Source organism: Scyliorhinus torazame, chromosome 19 (genome assembly GCF_047496885.1).
Source record: "Scyliorhinus torazame isolate Kashiwa2021f chromosome 19, sScyTor2.1, whole genome shotgun sequence".
In the NCBI taxonomy this organism is placed as follows: Eukaryota; Metazoa; Chordata; class Chondrichthyes; order Carcharhiniformes; family Scyliorhinidae; genus Scyliorhinus; species Scyliorhinus torazame.
In genome coordinates, this window is record NC_092725.1 from 132,180,406 (window position 1) to 132,202,359 (window position 21,954).

The 21,954-nt window shown below is 48.8% G+C and overlaps 1 protein-coding gene across 4 annotated transcripts in view; it reads right to left on the reverse strand.

Annotated features, from left to right (window-relative positions):
• The window catches only part of cftr (CF transmembrane conductance regulator), a 222,753-nt gene that overhangs the window by 200,011 nt on the left and 788 nt on the right, over positions 1-21,954 (reverse strand). The window contains exon 1 of one of the 4 annotated variants that reach the window (XM_072485245.1): positions 21,767-21,886. The exons of the other annotated variants lie outside the window; for them this stretch is intronic. The gene's annotated coding sequence lies outside the window, so the exon portion shown is untranslated. Of the gene's footprint in view, positions 1-21,766; positions 21,887-21,954 lie in introns of those variants that run through there. 4 annotated transcript variants of the gene reach the window in all.

Sequence of the window (21,954 nt, forward strand, 5' to 3'; positions counted from 1 at the left end):
ACGGCCTGGAGGCTGCGGGGGAGAGGGAGTTCCTTAAGAGGGCGCATGCGGTCGGGGTCGGGACCTAGGACCCCGTCTTCCACGACATAGCCGAGGATGGCCAGCCGGGTGGTGTGGAAAACGCATTTGCCCTCGTTATAGGTCAGGTTAAGGGCTCGGGCGGTCTGGAGGAACTTTTTGAGGTTAGCGTCATGGTCCTGCTGATCATGGCCGCAGATGGTGACATTGTCCAAGTACGGGTATGTAGCCCGCAAACCGTACTGGTCCACTATTTGGTCCATCGCCCTTTGAAAGACGGAGACCCCATTTGTGACACCAGAGGGGACCCTGAGGAAGTGGAAGAGCCGGACGGCTGCTTCGAAGGCAGTATAGAGGCGGTCTTTTGGTTGGATGGGGAGCTGGTGGTAGGCAGATTTGAGGTCGACCGTGGAAAAGACTCGGTATTGGGCGATCCAATTTACCATTTCCGCGATGCGAGGAAGGGGGTACGCATCAAGCTGCGTGAATCGGTTTATGGTCTGGCTATAATCCACGACCATCCGTTTCTTCTCCCCGGACCGGACTACCACCACTTGCGCTCTCCAAGGGCTGTTGCTAGCCTCGATGACCCCCTCTCCCAGTAAACGCTGGACCTCTGACTTGATAAAAGCCATATCTTGGGCACTGTAGCGCCGGCTCCTGGTGGCGACGGGCTTACAGTCGGGAGTGAGGTTAGCGAATAGCGAGGGGGGTGCGACTTTCAGTGTCGCAAGGCAGCACACCGTGAGGGGGGGCAAGGGTCCGCCGAACTTCAGTGTCAGGCTTCGGTGGCTGCACTGGAAATCCAGTCCGAGCAGCAGGGGGGCACAGAGGTGAGGGAGGATATAAAATTTGAAACGGGTGTATTTGGCACCCTGGATCGAGAGATCCGCAATACAGTACCCCGTGATTTGTACCGAGTGGGACCCAGATGTGAGGGCTATGGTTTGGGATGTGGGATGGGTGCGTAGGGAGCAGCGTCTTACCGTTTCAGGGGTGGATAAAGCTCTCCGTGCTCCCGGAGTCGAAGAGGCATGCAGTGTCGTGCCCGTTGACCTGGACCTGCATCATGGAGTTCTGCAGGTGTTTTGGCTGAGTTTGATCGCACCCAGTCGCGGGTAGTCGGAGTCGTAAAATGGCCGCTGCCGTTGGTCGCACGTGTCGGGGCGAGAAGATGGCCGCCGACCCGATGGCCGCTCCCATGATTCGCACGAGGCTGATGACGCGTCAGAAGAGGACGTGTCGGGTCGGTGCGCAGCAGCATTGCGAGGCCTGCGGGCCTGAGAGCCTGATTTTCGGGCCGGCTGTTCTTTGTTTTTCTGGCCCCTGGGTCTGGCCAGGCAGACCCTCGCAAAGTGCCCTTTCTTCCCGCAGTCGCTGCAGATCGCGGAGCGGGCTGGGCAGCGTGGGCGTGGGTGCTGGCCCTGCCCGCAGAAGTAGCAAGGTGTGCCCCCATGGTGAGCGGGTCGCCGCGTGGCGCAGGCCTGTAATACGGGCGAGTCTGAGGAAGTCCGGGGGGGGCTGGCAGAGTCCGCGGGGTACGTACCCAAGTTATGTCGGGCCACCTCCAGCGAGGAGGCAAGCGTTAGCGTCTCCTGGAGGTCTTTTGCCCCGTTTTCGAGCAGTCGCTGCCGGATGTAGGTCGAGCGGATGCCGGACACGAAAGAATCTCTGATGTGCAGGTTCATATGGACTTCCCCTGTCACATCCTGATGGTCACAGTCCCTGGCCAGCGCGGTGAGTTTCTCAACAAACTCGTCGAGCGATTCCCCCGAGCGCTGCCGGCAGGTAGAGAGCAGATGCCGGGCGTGCACCTCATTGACGGGTTTGACAAACCGCTTGGGAAGCAACTCAATCGTTTCCTCATAAATCGTCGCCTTTTCGAGCGTGGCGGAGATTCTGTGACTCACCCGGGCGTGGAGTAGACGCAGCTTGCGTGGCCCCAGGATGGGAGTCTCTGCGGAGTCCAGGTAGGCCTCCAAGCACCGCAGCCAGTATTTAAAAATTTCCTTTGCCTCCGGCGTTCGTGCTTCCAGATTGAGCTTCTCTGGTTTTAGGCCTGCGTCCATCCTGAATCTAGTTTAGCCTAATAAATTGAGGTACCCTCAATAATGATGCTTAGAGATTAAACTGTAAAGAAGGCTTTATTAGGCTAATAACTATGCTACAGATTTGGAAGAGAGCTGACTGCTATACAGACCACGAGGCAGGCCTTTATGTATGGCTCCCAGATGGGCGGAGCCAGAGGCGGAGTCCCCAGGGTTCCAAGCCTGGTCTTAAAGGGGACATCACCTTACATGATGATAAGGCAGTAACCGTTCATCACAGCAACGAAACACATACTTTGGTTCTGTCTCCATTAATGAGGACACAAATCAGATACCAGAAATGTTGGGGAACGCAGAGTTTAGTGAGAGGGAAGAACTGAAGGAGATCAATATTAGTAGAGAAATGGTGTTGGGGAAATTGATGGGATTGAAGGATGATAAATCCCTAAGGCCTGATAACCTACATCCCACAGTACTTAAGGAAGTGGCTCTAGAAATAGTGGGTCTATTGTTGGTCATCTGCCAGGATTCTATAGACTCTGGAACCGATCTTGTGGATTGGAGGGTAGCTAATGTAACTCTACTATTTAAAAAAGGAGATAGAGAGAAAACAGGGAGCTATAGACCAGTCAGCCTGATATCGGTAGTGAGGAAAATTCTAAAATCCAATATCAAAGATTTTCATAGAATCATACAATCCCTGCAGTGCAGAAGGACGTCATCCAGCCCATCGAGTTTGCACCGACCCTCTGAAAGCGCACCCTATCTAGGCCCACTACCCACCCTATCCCCTGAACCCAGTAACCCCACTAAGGGAAAATTTAGCATGGCCAGTCCACCTAACCTGTACATCTTTGGACTGTGGGAGGAAACCGGAGTACCCGGAGGAAACCCACACAGACACGGGGAGAAAGTACAAACTCCACACAGACAGTGACCCAAGGTTGGAAATGAACCCAGGTGCCTGGCACTGTGATGCAGCAGTGCTAACGACTGTGCCAATGTTTTGGAATAGCACTTAGAAAACAGTGGCAGGGTCGGACAGAGTCAGCAATGATTTATGAAGCGGAAGTCATGCTTGACAAATCTACTGGAACTCTTCGAGGATGTAGAGTTGATGAGGGGGAGCTAGTGGATGTTTGGCTTTCAGAAAGCTTTTGACAGAGTCCCGCATAAGAGATTAGCGTAAAGTTAATGCGCATGGGATTAGGGGTGGTGTATTGAGATGGATAGATAACTAGTTGGCAGACAGGAAACAAAGAGTAGGAATTAATGGGTCTTTTTCAAATTCACAGGCAGTGACTGGTGGGCTACCGCAGGGATCAGTGCTAGGGCTCAGCTATAATGGAACAAAGGGTAATATCTCCACATTTGCAGATGACCCCACGTTGGGTGGGAGGGTGAGCTGTGAGGAGGATGCAGAGATCCTTCAATGTGATTTGGACAAGTTGAGTGAGTGGGCAAATGATTGGCAGATGCTGTATAATTTGGATAAATGCGAGGTTACCCACATTGGTAGCAAAAATGAAAAGGCAGACTATAATCTGAATGACCATCAATTAGGGGAGGGGAATGTGCAACGAGATCTGGGAGTCCTCGTACACCAATCACTGAAGGTAAGCATGCAAGTGCAGCAGTCGGTAAAGAAGGCCAATGGCATGCTGACCTTCATAGCGAGAGGATTCGAATACAGGAGCAGTGGTGACTTGCTGCAATTGTACTGGGCCTTGGTGAGACCACACCTGGAATGTTGCGTGCAGTTTTGTTCTCCTTATGTGAGGAAGGATGTACTTGCTCTAGAGGGAGCGCAGCAAAGGTTTACCAGACTAATTCCTGGGATGGTGGGACTGGCGTATGAGGAGAGATTGAATAGGTTAGGATTTAATTCGCTGGAATGAGGGGGGATCTCATAGAAATCTATAAAACTCTGACAGGACTGGGCAGGAAGGATGTCCCCGATGGTGGGTGTGCCCAGAACCAGGGGTCACAGTCTGAGGATGCGGGGTAGACCATTTAGAGCAGAGGTGAGGAGAAGTATTTGAGGCCGATACATTGTATCTTTTAAAGAAGCAGTTACATATGCCACTTAGAGCAAAGAGGGTCAAAGGATATGGCGGGGAAAGTAGGATTAGGCTATTGAGTTGGATGACCATAATGAATGGCGGAGCAGGCTCGAAGGGACGAATGGCCTCCTCCTGCTCCTGTTTCTGTTTCAATGTTTCTATTCCTCGCTCCTAAAAGTTGCATTGCTAAAATAGGGAGCATTTTGTGCATGCGTCGTGAAATACACGTTTACTTTCTTCTTGCTCTTGTGGCCCTCTTTGCTGTATAATCCCCCCCACAATCTGATTTCTGTCATCTTCCCCAGCCCTACAGCCACTGAGATCTCTGCATTCCTCTGATTCTGGCACCGTGAGCATCCACCATTTTAATGACTCCACCCTTCATGGAGATATCTTCATCTTTCTCACCCGAAACTCCGATACTCTCTGTCTGTACACCCTGAGCTTGATTCCTCCTTTAAGATACTCCTTAAAACCCAAATCCATGACCAAGCTTTTGGTTATCAGCCTGAATATTTTCATAAATTGCTCAGTGGCAAGTTTTGTCCAACAATGCTCCTGTGAAGCGTCTTGGGATTTTTGTTCTACATTTTCACCAGATTTGTTGGCCGAATTGTCTTATGAGGACAGATTGGGGAAACTGGGCCAGTATTCTCTGGACTTTCAGAGAATGAGGGGTGATCTCATTGAAAGCTACAAATACTTAAAGGGATAGGCTGGGTAGGCGCAGGTAAGATGTTTCCCCTGGTCGGAAAGACTAGAACGAGGAGACAAAGGGAAAGCCACTTAGGACCAAGATGAGATTGGCGGCGCCATGGCACAGTGGTTAGCACTGCTGCCTCACAGCTCCAGAGACGTGGGTTCATTTCTGGCCTGGGGTGATTATCTGTGCGGAGTTTGCAGGCTCGCTCCGTGTCTGCGTCTATTTCGTCCGGGTGCTCCGGTTTCCTCCCACAGTTCAAAGTTGCCCACATTGGTAGATTGGCCATGTTAAATTGCCCCTTAGTGTCCAGAGATATGCAGGTTAGGTGGGGTTATGGGGATAGGGCAGGGAAGTGAGCCTAGGTAGTGTGCTCTTTCAGAGAGTCGGTGCAGACCAGATGGGCTGAATGGCCTCCTTTTGTACTGATGGTATTCTATAATCTTTTTTACTCAGTTGGGTGTGAATCTTGGACATTCTCTACTCCAGGAAGCTGTGGAAGCTCAATCCAAATGCAGCAAGACCTGAAAACTATCCAGGCTTGGCTTGACAAGAAGCAAGCAACATTTACTCCACACAAGTACCAGGCAATGTTCATCTTCAACAAGAAAAAAATCTAACCTTAGCCTCTTGACATTCAATGATATTAACATTGCGGAATCCCTCATTATCAACATTCTGGGGGTTACCAGAAACTTAACCAGACTAGTTATATACATACTATGGCTACAGCGAGGCTAGTAATCCTGCGGCAAGTAACTCATTTCCTGACTCCCCAAAGACTACAGGGCTCAAGTCAGGAGTGTGATGGAATACTGTCCAGTTGCCTTGTTAAGTGTAGCTCCAAGAACACTCAAGAAGCTCGACACAACCCAGGACAAAGCAACCCACTTGTTTGGCACCCCATCCACAAACATTCATTCACTCCACCACCAACACACAGTAACAGCAGTGTGTACCATCGACAAGAACCACTGCAGGAAGTCACCAAGGCTCCTTAGACAGCACCTTCTACATCCACAACCATTACCAGCTGAGCTGAAGGACATGTGCAGCAGATACTTGGGAAGAACACCACCTGGAGATTCCCCGCCAAGCCGTGCACCATCCCGACTTGTGAAAATATCGCCGTTCCTTCACTGCAGCTGGGTCTGAATTCTCGAACTCCTTCCGTAACTGCACTGTGGGTGCACCTACACCACATGGACTGCTGCGGTACAAGAAGGCAGCTCACCTTCTCAAGGGCAATTATGGGTGGGCAAAAAATGCTGGCCTAGGCAGCAACACCCACATCCCCTGAATTAATTTTAAAAATATGTTTAAAGCAGAGATTGACAGATATCTATCTGTCAATGAGTAATATCCCAACAATTCAGGAGAGTCAGGGGGCAGAGTTGCATATGGTAGCCATCACAAAGGAGAAAATGCAAGAGAAACTAAGAGGTCTAAAAATTGATAAATCTCCGGGCCCAGATGGGCTACATCCTAGAGTTCTAAAGGAGATATCTGAAGAAATAGTGGAGGCGTTAGTTATGATCTTTCAAACGTCACTGGAGTCAGGGAAAGTCCCAGAGGATTGGAAAATCGCTGTTGTAACCCCCCTGTTCAAGAAGGGAACAAGGAAAAAGATGGAAAATTATAGGCCAATTAGCCTAACCTCGGTTGTTGGCAAGATTCTAGAATCCATTGTTAAGGGTGAGATTTCTAAATTCTTGGAAGTGCAGGGTCGGATTAGGACAAGTCAGCATGGATTTAGTAAGGGGAGGTCATGCCTGACAAACCTGTTAGAGTTCTTTGAAGAGATAACAAATAGGTTAGACCAAGGAGAGCCAATGGATGTTATCTATCTTGACTTCCAAAAGGCCTTTGATAAGGTGCCTCACGGGAGACTGCTGAGTAAAATAAGGGCCCATGATATTCGAGGCAAGGTACTAACATGGATTGATGATTGGCTGTCAGGCAGAAGGCAGAGAGTTGGGATAAAAGGTTCTTTTTCGGAATGGCAACCGGTGACGAGTGGTGTCCCAACAGTGTTGGGGCCACAGCTGTTCTCTTTATATATTAACGATCTAGATGACGGGACTGGGGGCATTCTGGCTAAGTTTGCCGATGATACAAAGATAGGTGGAGGGGCAGGTAGTATGGAGGAGGTGGGGAGGCTTCAGAAAGATTTAGACAGTTTAGGAGAGTGGTCCAAGAAATGGCTGATGAAATTCAACGTGGGCAAGTGCGAGGTCTTGCACTTTGGAAAAAAGAATAGAGGCATGGACTATTTTCGAAACGGTGACAAAATTCATAATGCTGAAGTGCAAAGGGACTTGGGAGTCCTAGTCCAGGATTCTCTAACGGTAAACTTGCAGGTTGAATCCGTAATTAAGAAAGCAAATGCAATGTTGTCATTTATCTCAAGAGGCTTGGAATATAAAAGCAGGGATGTACTTCTGAAGCTTTATAAAGCATTAGTTAGGCCCCATTTAGAATACTGTGAGCAATTTTGGGCCCCACACCTCAAGAAGGACATACTGGCACTGGAGTGGGTCCAGCGGAGATTCACACGGATGAGCCCAGGAATGGTAGGCCTAACATACGACGAACGTCTGAGGATCCTGGGATTATATTCATTGGAGTTTAGGAGGTTGAGGGGAGATCTGATAGAAACTTACAAGATAATGAATGGCTTAGATAGGGTGGACGTAGGGAAGTTGTTTCCATTAGCAGGGGAGACTAGGACCCGGGGGCACAGCCTTAGAATAAAAGGGAGTCACTTTAGAACAGAGATGAGGAGAAATTTCTTCAGCCAGAGAGTGGTGGGTCTGTGGAATTCATTGCCACAGAGGGCGGTGGAGGCCGGGACGTTGAGTGTCTTTAAGACAGAAGTTGATAAATTCTTGATTTCTCGAGGAATTAAGGGCTATGGAGAGAGAGCGGGTAAATGGAGTTGAAATCAGCCATGATTGAATGGTGGAGTGGACTCGATGGGCCGAATGGCCTTACTTCCGCTCCTATGTCTTATGGTCTTATATACCAATGACGTAGAGGGAAATGGGGATAGTATGGATAATCAGCCATGATCATAGTGAATGGCAGAGCAGGCATGATGGGCAAATGACTTACTCCTGGTCCTATGTAAAGGTGCTATATAATTCAAGTTGTTGCTGTAATATTCCTTGTCTAAGAGGAGCAGGAATACTGTAATTATTCCTCACACATTGTGATAGATGGGCCAGAGTAACCCATCTCCTTTGCTGCGAAGGAGCATTAAACCCACAACTGCTGCATCACAACTGGAATCAGTACATTTGCCAACATTTGTCGAGTTGTGGGTGCCGCCCTGTACCCTCCCACTCCTTCATCCAGCACATTGCAACACTAGAATGCTGCTTCACTCTCAGTGCCTATGTACCATCTAAATTGCATGAGAGCATTATTATTGTTGAAGTAAAATCTAGGCTGAACCAAATAGGCGGCACAATGGTTAGCACTTCTGCCTCACAGCTCCTGTGTTCAATTCAAGCCTCGGGTGACTGTCTGCGCGGGTTTCCTCCGGGTGCTCCGGTTTCCTCCCACAGTTCAAAGATGTGCAGGTTAGGTGGATTGGCCGTGCTAAATTTCCCCTTCGTGTCCAAAGGTTAGATGGAGTTATGGGCTAGGGCGGAGGCATGGGCCTAAGTACGGTGCTCGTTCCAAGGGGCGGTGCAGACTTGATGGGCCAAATGGCCTCCTTCCGTACTGTAGATTCTATGAAATGCACATCACTGGAAGTACAGTTTGGATTTTACGGTCAAATAAGCGAAATACTGAGGGAGCTGGAATCTGAAATAAGGACAAGGGATGCGGGAAAAACTCACCCCTGTACAGAAAGCAGAGTTGACATTGCGTGTCCTTTTAGCTCTTGGTATGAAAACCTTCTGATGGAGAGCGAAAGGACTCAAGACGTTAACTCTGCTTTCTCTCCTTACTGATGCGGCCATATCCCCTGTACTTGCTTCAGGCTTTCAGACAGGCGTGTTTACCAGGCGCTATGCCCTTTCACAGGCGTGTTTACCAGGCGCTATGCCCTTTCTGTCTTCACCTTATTGCCCATGTGGTTTCTATGGCTGAGGTCATCTTAAGAAGGCTGCGGTGTTAGAAATTAAAGTTTCAGCGCAGCACGGTGGCGCAGTGGCCCTGCAGCCTCACGGCGCTGTGGTCCCAGGTTCGATCCCGGCCCTGGGTCACTGTCCGTGTGGAGTTTGCACATTCTCCCCGGGTGTGCGTGGGTTTCGCCCCCGCAATGCAAAGATGTACAGGCTAGGTGGATTTGCCACCCTAAATTGCCCCTTAATTGGAAAAAAATTAAACAGTTTCATGTTGAGAAAATGGAAAAGTACAGACAGAAAGGGCTGGTTTAGCACACTGAGCTAAATCGCTGGCTTTTAAAGCAGACCAAGGCAGGCCAGCAGCACGGTTCAATTCCCGTACCAGCCTCCCCGAACAGGCGCCGGAATGTGGCGACTAGGGGCTTTTCACAGTAACTTTATTTGAAGCCTACTTGTGACAATAAGCGATTTTCATTTCATTTCATTTTCACTCAGGGGAATGTTTGTACTCCGAAAGAACAGAACAATATCATATCCAGTGGCTTTTTTACCAGGCAGCAATCACTCAGCTTAATTAGATTGTTGTGAACATGTTCCAAAACGTCACTTTCCAAATTAGGAATTACTGTACCCTGTCAGAATGTGAATCTGCACCTGTACATAAAATCAAACCAGGGGAATTGTTTTGTTCGTGTATTACTGTCATGCATAGCTGGAAAAATCAATGCACTGACAGGTCATTCTTTTCACAACAGTTTAAAGTGAGTATTATTTTTCCATATGGAATTAATGTGCAAAAGGAGACTGATTATTAGTTCATCTAATTAATTTAAATCAAGAGTTTATTTAAATGATCTAATATGGGTGGCACGATAGCACAGTGGTTAGCACTATTGCTGCACAGCGCCAGAGTCCCAGATTCGATTCCCTGCTTGGGTCACTGACTGTGCGGAGTCTGCACGTTCTCCCTGTGTCTGCGTGGGTTTCCTCCGGGTGCTCCGGTTTCCTCCCACACGTCCCGAAAGACGTGCTTGTTAGGCGAATTGGACATTCTGAATTCTCCCTCTGTGTACCCGAACAGGCGCCGGAGTGTGGCGACTAGGGGCTTTTCACAGTAACTTCATTGCAGTGTTAATGTAAACCTACCTGTGACACTAATAAAGATTATTAAATTATTATAAGGCTGGTTTAGCACACAGGGCTAAATCGCTGGCTTTTAAAGACAACCAAGGCAGGCCAGCAACACGGTTCAATTCCCGTACCAGCCTTCCCGAACAGGTGCCGGAATGTGGCGACTAGGGGCTTTCACAGTAACTTCATTGAAGCCTACTTGTGATAATAAGTGATTTTCATTTCATTTCATATGTGATAAAGGCCCTGATTTCACAGTAGGGTTGGAAATGGAGTGTGAGACTTTTTTTTAAAGAAAATATTTTATTGAGGCATTTATAATTTTAACATTTTAACATTCTAAACAACAGAGCGGTCCAACACACACAAAAAACCCACAGTAACACACCCAGCTTCCCCCGCCCTAACTCCTAGCTACCCATATATTAGATTCCCTGCCCTTAATCTTCACTGCCATGCCTCCCATACCCCCCCCCCCCCCCCCCCCATCCTGCTGACAGTCAGTTTTCCTTAAAGAAGTCGATGAACGGCTGCCACCTCCGAGCGAAGCCCGGTAATGAACCCCTTAAGACGAACTTACTCTTCTCCAGCCTAAGAAACCCTGCCATGTCGCTGACCCCCACCCCCAACTTAGAGTGTGGGATTTCATAAAGGAGGACAAGGAATGCAAGGAGTCTGGAGGGGACGTGGGGGCCTGGCTGATTTTAACAGTAGCTCCAGCAGGTCCGCCCAATTCATCACTTGGTCGATAGGCAATGGGATTGACAGCATGAAGCCACAACCCAGGACTGCGGTGAATTCCTGCTCCTCCTGACATGTGAGATGTTTTTTAAGCTGAGATTTTCTCGCTGTCGCCCAGAAAGTCAGCCCTGGTGTCACTGCTGACCCCAGTGAGTGCTGCAGCCAGCCAGGTCCCACTGACACCGTCAGGAGCAGGTCTGCACATTGAGAGGACACGGGGACCTTCCTGTCGGTGTCAGTATCACTGCTCAGAGGAGCAGCACGGTAGCACAGTGATTAACACAGTTGCTTCACCTGCCACGGGGGATACAGGACAGAGTAGTCTCTGGTACCTGGGTGGGGGAGGGGAAGGTGTCAGATATCTATCAGGAGTTGTTGGAGGCGGAGGAAACCCCGGTGGAGGAACTGAAGGGCAAGTGGGAGGAGGAGCTAGGTGGAGAGTGAGGCACGATCAATTTGGCTGGAGACAAAGTTGAATTCAAACTGAGGCTGTATTAGAGTGGTGGCATGTATTCGGGGTAATACGGTACACCATGAATGCCGAGGAGCTATTGGAGGACAGATGCTGGGTCCCGATTGGATCTGCCGCCTACTGGGCTCCACCCAGATAGGCGGGGTATAAGAACCCGGTTTACTCCCCGCAGCTGCATTCTGTGACTGAGCTGCTGGGGAACAAGTCTGAACACGTCTGCTCAATAAAGCCTCGATTGAAGTTCTCTACGTCTCGCCTCGTGTGTGATCGATGGTGCTACAATTAGTATCTGATGTGTGGCCTCCTACAGCAGCTGACGAAATGGCTGCGAGCTGAAGGCCACGCATATTTATAACCCGGCTCCTGGGCGGAGCTAGCATGCAGGGGCCACAGGTGAACCTGTAGTGCAGGTTCTACCGTACAACCCTTAATATAAGAACACAGTGGTTTACCACAGAGAGTTGGAGGCGGGTCTTTGGGCGGACGCCCTAAGCAGGGTTAATTCCTCATCATCATGTGCCAGGCTCAGTTTAATACAGTTTAAAGTGGTACACCGGGCACACATGGCGGCGGCGAGGATGAGCTAGTTTTTCGGGGTTGAAGAGAGAGGTGCGATGTGTGCGGGAAGCCCAGCAAATCATGTCCACATGTTTTGGGCATGCCCGAAGCTCAGAGGGTTTTGGCAGGGTTTTGCTAAAGCAATGTCCAGGGTGCTAGTCACGCGGGTGGTGCCGAGTCCGGAGGTAGCGATCTTTGGGGTGTCAGAAGATCCGGGAGTTCAGGGAGTGAAAGAGGCCGACGTTTTGGCCTTTGCCTCCCTGGGAGCACGGAGACGGATCTTGTTATTGTGGAGGGACTCGAAGCCCCCGAGTGTGGAGACCTGGGTCAGTGACATGGCTGGGTTTCTCAGCCTCGAGAAAATAAAGTTTGCCTTCAGGGGGTCAATGCTGAGGTTCTCTCGGAGGTGGCAGCCATTCGTCGACTTTCTCGGGGAAAATTTAAATGTCGGCAGAAGCAGCATTCCGAAGGGGGGGGGGAGGGGGGGATTGGTGCAATATGGTTGAGGGAATATAGAAGGGGTTGGGTGGGAAATTTATTTTTTACCATGTTGATGTTTATCTTATTATTATTGCGTTTGTTATTGTTATAAAAATTTTGCAAATACATCAGTAAAAATGTTTTTTTTAAAAACCCAGTTGCTTCACAGCTCCAGGGTCCCAGGTTCAATTCCCGGCTGGGTCACTGTCTGTACGGAGTCTGCACCTTCTCCCCGTGTCTGCGTGGGTTTCCTCCGGTTGCTCCGGTTTCCTCCCACAGTCCAAAGGTGCGCAGGTTAGGTGGATTGGCCGTGATAAATTGCCCTTTAGTGCCCAGAAAAGGTTAGTTGACGTTACTGGGTTACGGGGCTAGGGTGCAGGTGTGGGCTTTAGTAGGGTGCTCTTTCCCAGAACCGGTGCAGACTCGATGGGCCGAATGGCCTCCTTCTGCACTGTAAATTCTATGAGCGGCTGAAGCAGGTCACAGTGGGGAATGCAACCTGGGTAGGGGTGGGAGGGAAGCAAGGGACTGAACCCACTGAACTGAACTGCCCCCAGCGATTCCCCCCTCCTCCCCCACAACTTCTAAATCTGGTTTCCACCAGACAGCTTGCGGGGGGGGAGGGGGGGAGTAGGTAAAAGCAGTTTTCCATTCACTGTCACAATCAATTTTGGAAGAATTTTAATCTCTTTTGTTTCAGTATTTAGAAAATTGCTACACGAGGCAAGGTGTACAAAGCACATGGGAAAATGGAAATCTAAGGATACTCTTTAACAGGGAGTCGCTGTAAGAGAAGGAGCTTCCTGCAGTGTTGTTGCTGCATGTATTGTTTTATGTGGGGGACGCTTAGCTTACAAGGCCAGTGCGTGGTTGAGAATAAAGGCGGGGTACAGGGCCACATGAAGACTACTGGGGTACAGGGCCACATGAAGACTACTGGGGTACAGGGCCACATGAAGACTACTGGGGTACAGGGCCACATCAAGACTATTGGTGTACAGGGCCACATCAGGGCTACTGGGTTGCAGGAGCACTGCAAGGCTACTGGTATATAGGGCCACCTCAAGGCTCTAGAATAAAGCCCTACAATCAAAGCAACTGGTGTACAGGGCCACATCAAGACTACTAGAATAAAGCCATCTTCAAGGCTACTGGTGTATAGGACCACATCAAGGCTACTGATGTATATTAAGGCAACTAATGTACTGGGTCACATCAGGGCTACTGGTGTACAGGGCCACATCAAGACTATTGGTTTACAGGATCACACCAGGGCTACTGATCTACAGGGCCACACCAGGGCTACAGATCTACAGGGCCAAATCAAGGCTACTGATCTACAGGGCCAAATCAAGTCTACTGGTGTACAGGGCCACATCAAGGCTACTGGTGTACAGGGCCACATCAAGGCTACTGGTGTACAGGGCCACACCAGGGCTACAGATCTACAGGGCCAAATCAAGGCTACTGATCTACAGGGCCACATCAAGGCTACTGGTGTACAGGGCCACATCAAGGCTACTGGTTTACAGGATCACACCAGTGCTACTGATCTACAGGGTCAAATCAAGGCTACTGGTGTACAGGGCCACATCAAGACTATTGGTTTACAGGATCACACCAGGGCTACTGATCTACAGGGCCAAATCAAGGCTACTGATCTACAGGGCCAAATCAAGTCTACTGGTGTACAGGGCCACATCAAGGCTACTGGTGTACAGGGCCACATCAAGGCTACTGGTGTACCGGGCCACATCAAGGCTACTGGTTTACAGGATCACACCAGGGCTACTGATCTACAGGGTCAAATCAAGGCTACTGGTGTACAGGGTCTCACCAGGGCTACTGATCTACAGGGTCAAATCAAAGCTACTGGTGTACAGGGCCACATCAAGGCTACTGGTGTACAGGGCCAAATCAAGGCTACTGGTGTACAGGGCCACATCAAGGCTACTGGTGTACAGTGCCACATCAAGGCTACTGGTGTACAGGGCCACATCAAGGCTACTGGTGTACAGGGCCACACCAGGGTTACTGATCTACAGGGCCAAATCAAGGCTACTGGTGTACAGGGCCACATCAAGGCTACTGGTGTACAGGGCCACATCAAGGCTACTGGTTTACAGGATCACGCCAGGGCTGCTGATCTACAGGGTCAAATCAAGGCTACTGGTGTACAGGGCCAAATCAAGGCTACTGGTGTACATGGCCACATCAAGGCTACTGGTGTACAGGGCCACATCAAGGCTACTGGTGTACAGGGCCACATCAAGGCTACTGGTGTACAGGGCCACATCAAGGCTACTGGTGTACAGGGCCACACCAGGGTTACTGATCTACAGGGTCACACCAGGGCTACTGATCTACAGGGCCAAATCAAGGCTACTGGTGTACAGGGCCACATCAAGGCTACTGGTGTACAGGGCCACATCAAGGCTACTGGTGTACAGGGCCACATCAAGTCTACTGGTGTACAGGGCCACATCAAGGCTACTGGTGTACAGGGCCACATCAAGGCTACTGGTGTACAGGGCCACACCAGGGTTACTGATCTACAGGGTCACACCAGGGCTACTGATCTACAGGGTCAAATCAAGGCTACTGGTGTACAGGGCCAAATCAAGGCTACTGATCTACAGGGCCAAATCAAGGCTACTGATCTACAGGGCCACATCAAGGCTACTGGTGTACAGGGCCACATCAAGGCTACTGGTGTACAGGGTCACACCAACGCTACTGATCTACAGGGCCACATCAAGGCTACTGGTGTACAGGGCCAAATCAAGGCTACTGGTTTACAGGATCACACCAGGGCTACTGATCTACAGGGTCAAATCAAGGCTACTGGTGTACAGGGCCAAATCAAGGCTACTGATCTACAGGGCCAAATCAAGGCTACTGGTTTACAGGATCACACCAGGGCTACTGATCTACAGGGTCAAATCAAGGCTACTGGTGTACAGGGCCAAATCAAGGCTACTGATCTACAGGGCCAAATCAAGGCTACTGATCTACAGGGCCACATCAAGGCTACTGGTGTACAGGGCCAAATCAAGGCTACTGGTGTACAGGGCCAAATCAAGGCTACTGATCTACAGGGCCACATCAAGGCTACTGGTGTACAGGGCCAAATCAAGGCTACTGGTGTACAGGGCCACACCAGGGCTACTGGTGTACAGGGCCACACCAGAGTTACTGATCTACAGGGCCAAATCAAGGCTACTGGTGTACAGGGCCAAATCAAGGCTACTGGTGTACAGGGCCACATCAAGACTACTGGTGTACAGGGCCACATCAAGGCTACTGGTGTACAGGGCCAAATCAAGGCTACTGGTGTACAGGGCCACATCAAGACTACTGGTGTACAGGGCCACATCAAGGCTACTGGTGTACAGGGCCACATCAAGGCTACTGGTGTACAGGGCCACACCAGGGCTACTGATCTACAGGGCCAAATCAAGGCTACTGGTGTACAGGGCCACTTCAAGGCTACTGGTGTACAGGGCCACATCAAGGCTACTGGTGTACCGGGCCACATCAAGGCTACTGGTGTACAGGGTCACACCAGGGCTACTGATCTACAGGGCCAAATCAAGGCTACTGGTGTACAGGGCCACATCAAGGCTACTGGTGTACAGGGCCAAATCAAGGCTACTGGTGTACAGGGCCACATCAAGGCTACTGGTGTACAGGGCCAAATCAAGGCTACTGGTGTACATGGCCACATCAAGGCTACTGGTGTACAGGGCCACATCAAGGCTACTGGTGTACCGGGCCACATCAAGGCTACTGGTGTACAGGGTCACACCAGGGCTACTGATCTACAGGGCCAAATCAAGGCTACTGGTGTACAGGGCCAAATCAAGGCTACTGGTGTACAGGGCCAAATCAAGGCTACTGGTGTATTGGGCCATTTTAAGGCTATTGGTGTACAGGGTCACATCAAGGTTACTGGTGTGTAGGGTCACATAAAAAGGTTTGCCTTGTTCACTGAAATTCAATATACCACATTGTAGAGTTTCATGTTTGCATTCATCCATGTTCCAAATCGCTTGAATGATCTGATAGGTTCCCATTCCTTCTGTATGTTTCTCAACTCTCTTCCTTTATCTCTTTTTCATTTAAAAAAAATAAAATTCTCATTTATCTTATTTCTCTGTCCCCACTTCTCTCTGTTGCTGTACCTTGCGACGGTTTCATCTCTCTTGCTCCGTCCTCTGTTACATTAACAATCTCTGTCAAAAATACATGTTTTGTTTCTTAATTGTTCTAATTGTCACTCTCAAGAGAGACAGAGGTAGAGGAACTGGGAATGAGATTCTAGGTTGAAAATGTTGTGGGAGAGATTGGGTAATGTCCACAGTTGGCATTGGATGGGTGCAGAGTCATACACTGCACCGTATGCCTCTAAGATGCTGCACACTATTCAAACATTCTTTATGCTGGGCCTTAGTGTGTCAGTCCCAAAATAAGATGGGCCCTGGGGTTAAAGGATGTCATCTACAAACTGGGTTTGTAGAGACAGGGACAAGGCCAGAGGATAGGATGAAGGGGTTTGTATTTTTTTTGTGAATTATTACCAGCATATTGGGGTTGTTTTCCTTAAAGCAGGGAAGGTTCAGGGAAGATCACAAAATTGTTATGGCACAGAATGAAGCTCTCCTCACGACCCTTCCATCAGGCAGAAGATACAGAAGTCTGAAGACCAGCACACCCAGACATAGTAACAGCTTCTTCCGCACAGCTCCTAGACTCCTCAACGACTCCCCCTTGGACTGATCTGATCCCCGTAAGAACACTATTCACGACGCCGATGCTGTTCTTGCTCATGTATCTGCTTTGTTTGGCACCTTGTTCCGCACTGTAACCAATCACTGTTTGTCAATGTACCATTTGCCAATGTATTTTGTCATAGAATTGTCATAGAATTTACAGTGCAGAAGGAGGCCATTCGGCCCATCGAGTCTGCACCGGCCCTTGGAAAGAGCACCCTACCCAAGCCCACACCTCCACCCAATTCCCGTAACCGAGTAACCCCACCCCACCTTTTGGACACTAAGGGCAATTTAGCATGGCCAATCCACCTAACCTGCACATCTTTGGACTGTGGGGGGAAACCGGAGCACCCGGAGGAAACCCACGCAGACACGGGAAGAACGTGCAGACTCCGCACAGACAGTGCCCCAAGCCGGGAATTGAACCTGGGACCCTGGAGCTGTGAATCAACTGTGCTAACCAATCTGCTACAGTGCTGCCCTACCGTACTCTATTGATTATTCTTTTTGCCTACTATGTACGTATTGTGTACATTCCCTCAGCCACAGAAAAATACTTTTCACAGTACTTCGGTACAAGTGACAATAAATCAATCTATCAATCAGGCCATTGTATCTGAACAGCCTCTCCAAATGAACATCATGACTTAGTGCCGTTCCCCTGCCTTGCCCCGTACCCCCGCACCTTGTTTCTGTTAAATTAATCATCTAATGCCCTCTTGAATGCCTCGATTGAACCTGCCTCCACCACACATCCAGCCAGTGCATTCACACCCCAGCGGTCTGAAAAGGATTTTTCTCACATCATATTTGCTTCTTTTGCAAAATGCCTCCAAAGTGTGCCCCCTCGTTCCTGATCCTTTTACGAGCAGGAACAGTTTCTCCCTGTCCACTCTGCCCAGCCCCCTCATGATTTTGAACATCTCTAGCAAATCTCCTCTGAGCTTTCTTCTCTCCAAGGAGAACAGTCCCAACCTCTCCAATCTACCATCATAACTGAAGTTTCTCATTCCCTGGAACCATTCTTATAAACCTCCTCTGCACTCTCTCCAATGTGTTCACATCCTTCCTAAGTGTGGCACCCAGAACTGTGCGCAATACTCCCGCTGAGGAGTAACTAGTGTCTTGGATAAGTTCAGCATAGCCTCCTTGCTCTTGGACTCTATGCCCTTATTAATAAAACCCAGACCCAGAATACTATATACTTTATTAACTGCTCTCCAGCTAGGGCAGCACCGTGGCACTGTGGTTAGCACTGCTGCCTCACGGTGATGATGACCCTTGTTCGATCCCAGCCCCAGGTCTACAAAAACAAACAGAGGATAACAAAGAGAGAGATAAGGAAAGAGAGGATCAAATTTGAAGGTAGGCTAGCCAGTAACATTAGGAATGATAGTAAAAGTTTCTTTAAATACAATAAAAACAAACGGGAGGCAAAAGTTGACATTGGGCCGCTCCAAAATGACGCTGGTAATTTTGTGATGGGAGACAAGGAAATAGCCGAGGAACTGAATAAATACTTTGCGTCAGTCTTCACAGTAGAAGACATGAGTAATATCCCAACAATTCCGGAGAGTCAGGGGACAGAGTTGAATATGGTAGCCATCACAAAGGAGAAAGTGCTAGAGAAACTAGAGGTCTAAAAATTGATAAATCTCCGGGCCCAGATGGGCTACATCCTAGAGTTCTAAAGGAGATAGCTGAAGAAATAGTGGAGGCGTTGGTGATGATGTTTCAACAGTCACTGGAGTCAGGGAAAGTGCCAGAGGATTGGAAAATCGCTGTTGTAACCCCTCTGTTCAAGAAGGGAACAAGGAAAAAGATGGAAAATTATAGGCCAATTAGCCTAACCTCTGTTGTTGGCAAGATTCTAGAATCCATTGTTAAGGATGAGATTTCTAAATTCTTGGAAGTGCAGGGTCGGATTAGGACAAGTCAGCATGGATTTAGTAAGGGGAGGTCGTGCCTGACAAACCTGTTAGAGTTCTTTGAAGAGATAACAAATAGGTTAGACCAAAGAGAGCCAATGGATGTTATCTATCTTGACTTCCAAAAGGCCTTTGATAAGGTGCCTCACGGGAGACTGCTGAGTAAAATAAGGGCCCATGGTATTCGAGGCAAGGTACTAACATGGATTGATGATTGGCTGTCAGGCAGAAGGCAGAGAGTTGGGATAAAAGGTTCTTTTTCGGAATGGCAACCGGTGACGAGTGGTGTCCCGTAGGGTTCCGTGTTGGGGCCACAGCTGTTCTCTTTATATATTAACGATCTAGATGACGGGACTGAGGGCATTCTGGCTAAGTTTGCCGATGATACGAAGATAGGTGGAGGGGCAGGTAGTATGGAGGAGGTGGGGAGGCTTCAGAAAGATTTAGACAGTTTAGGAGAGTGGTCCAAGAAATGGCTGATGAAATTCAACGCGGGCAAGTGCGAGGTCTTGCACTTTGGAAAAAAGAATAGAGGCATGGACTATTTTCTAAACGGTGACAAAATTCATAATGCTGAAGTGCAAAGGGACTTGGTAGTCCTAGTCCAGGATTCTCTAAAGGTAAACTTGCAGGTTGAGTCCGTAATTAAGAAAGCAAATGCAATGTTGTCATTCATCTCAAGAGGCTTGGAATATAAAAGCAGGGATGTACTTCTGAAGCTTTATAAAGCATTAGTTAGGCCCCGTTTAGAATACTGTGAGCAATTTTGGGCCCCACACCTCAGGAAGGACATACTGGCACTGGAGCGGGTCCAGCGGAGATTCACACGGATGATCCCAGGAATGGTAGGCCTAACATACGATGAACGTCTGAGGATCCTGGGATTATATTCATTGGAGTTTAGGAGGTTGAGGGGAGATCTAATAGAAACTTACAAGATAATGAATGGCTTAGATAGGGTGGATGTAGGGAAGTTGTTTCCATTAGCAGGGGAGACTAGGACCCGGGGGCACAGCCTTAGAATAAAAGGGAGTCACTTTAGAACAGAGATGAGGAGAAATTTCTTCAGCCAGAGAGTGGTGGGTCTGTGGAATTCATTGCCACAGAGGGCGGTGGAGGCCGGGACGTTGAGTGTCTTTAAGACAGAAGTTGATAAATTCTTGATTTCTCGAGGAATTAAGGGCTATGGAGAGAGAGCGGGTAAATGGAGTTGAAATCAGCCATGATTGAATGGTGGAGTGGACTCTATGGGCCGAATGGCCTTACTTCCACTCCTATGTCTTATGGTCTTATGGTCACTGTACATGTGGAGTTTGTACATGTGGAGTTTGCACATTCGCCCCATGTCTGCGTGGGTCTCACTCCTACAACCCCCAAAAAATGTGCAGGCCAGTTGAATTGGTCACACTAAATTGCTCCTTAATTGGAAAAAAAAAGAATCGGGTACTCTAAATTTATTTTTTTAAACTGCTGTCTCCACTTGTGCTGCCACCTTCAATGATCTAGGCACATATACACGCAAGTCCCCCCTGCTTCTAGGCCCCGTTAAGAATCTTAGCACTTGTTCTCAATTGTCTATCCATGTTCTTCCTGCCAAAATGCATCACCTCACACATCTCTGCATTGATTTAATAGAAGTGACCAAAATTATGAATTTTGGTTGGATAGGAGGAAATTGTTTCGTCCAGGGGGGGAGTCACCAGAGGATGCAGACTTAACACCTTTGGGAAAGGAAGCAGGAGGGAGTTGAGGAGATTTTGTTTTTACACATCGAGTTATTATGAACAGGAATTCACAACTGCAAACCTTGGTGGAATCAGTTTCATAGCGCGACTGGACAATCAGAGCCTTTGGGAAAATGCAGGTGAGCAGGGCTAATAGGGATAGCTGGTGCGAAACGCTGCCTGTGCTTCTGTAAGCCTGAGGCTAAATATTTATGTTGATTTTTTTTTTTAAGGGAAGGTATTTCCTTCATTGACTGTGATTTATCATTCATAGAATTTACAGTGCAGAAGGAGGCCATTTGGCCCATCGAGTCTGCACTGGCTCTTGGAAAGAGCACCCTACCCAGGGTCAACACCTCCACCCTATCCCCATAACCCAGTAACCCCACCCAGTACTAAAGGCAATTTTGGACACTAAGGGCAATTTATCATGGCCAATCCACCTAACCTGCACATCTTTGGACTGTGGGAGGAAACGGAGCACCCGGAGGAAACCCACGCGCTCACGGGGAGGATGTGCAGGCTCCACACAGACAGTGACCCAAGCCGGAATCGAACCTGGGACCCTGGAGCTGTGAAGCAATTGTGCTAGCCACAATGCTACTGTGCTCCGTTCTGCATGGAGTCCATCCGGAGTGACAATGCTGAAATGGAGAATCCGATTGCTCTCTGCTTTGAGCCAATGCACAACAGGATTTGATTTGATTGAAATTCTAGGCTGTGATTGGTTGAAGGGCTCCTGCAATGTGATTGGTGGGACTCCAGGTTACCAGACAGATACAATTCAATGGTGAAGGATTAGAAATTAGCGGCGTACACAGCTCAGCCACTCTGTACAGTAACGCGAACCGCTTCCCGGGCCCACTGCTGGAAACACGAGTCACCCCAGAGCCATTTGGCAAACAGTTCTCATTTAGCCTCACAACGTTTAATGGGTAGAAATTGTTTCGTTTCTATATTCTGTCCAGGACCTATCTTCAATTAATCTTGTATACAACTAACCTGTCTCTTATTTAAAAAACAAAAACTGTCTGCCCTTCAAAACATACCATGATGGCCAGGACAGGACCCGAACGCTGTCAATTGCTAACAAATGAAAATGTTTCCAAATCAGACCCGAGCGACGATCCGCGGAACTTTCTCACTCAGATGCATGTGCTGCACATTCAGTAACTTTAACGAGATGTCAGATTTTTCCCTTTTCGCGGCTGCAAAAGGTCGTCTGAAGCGAACTCGT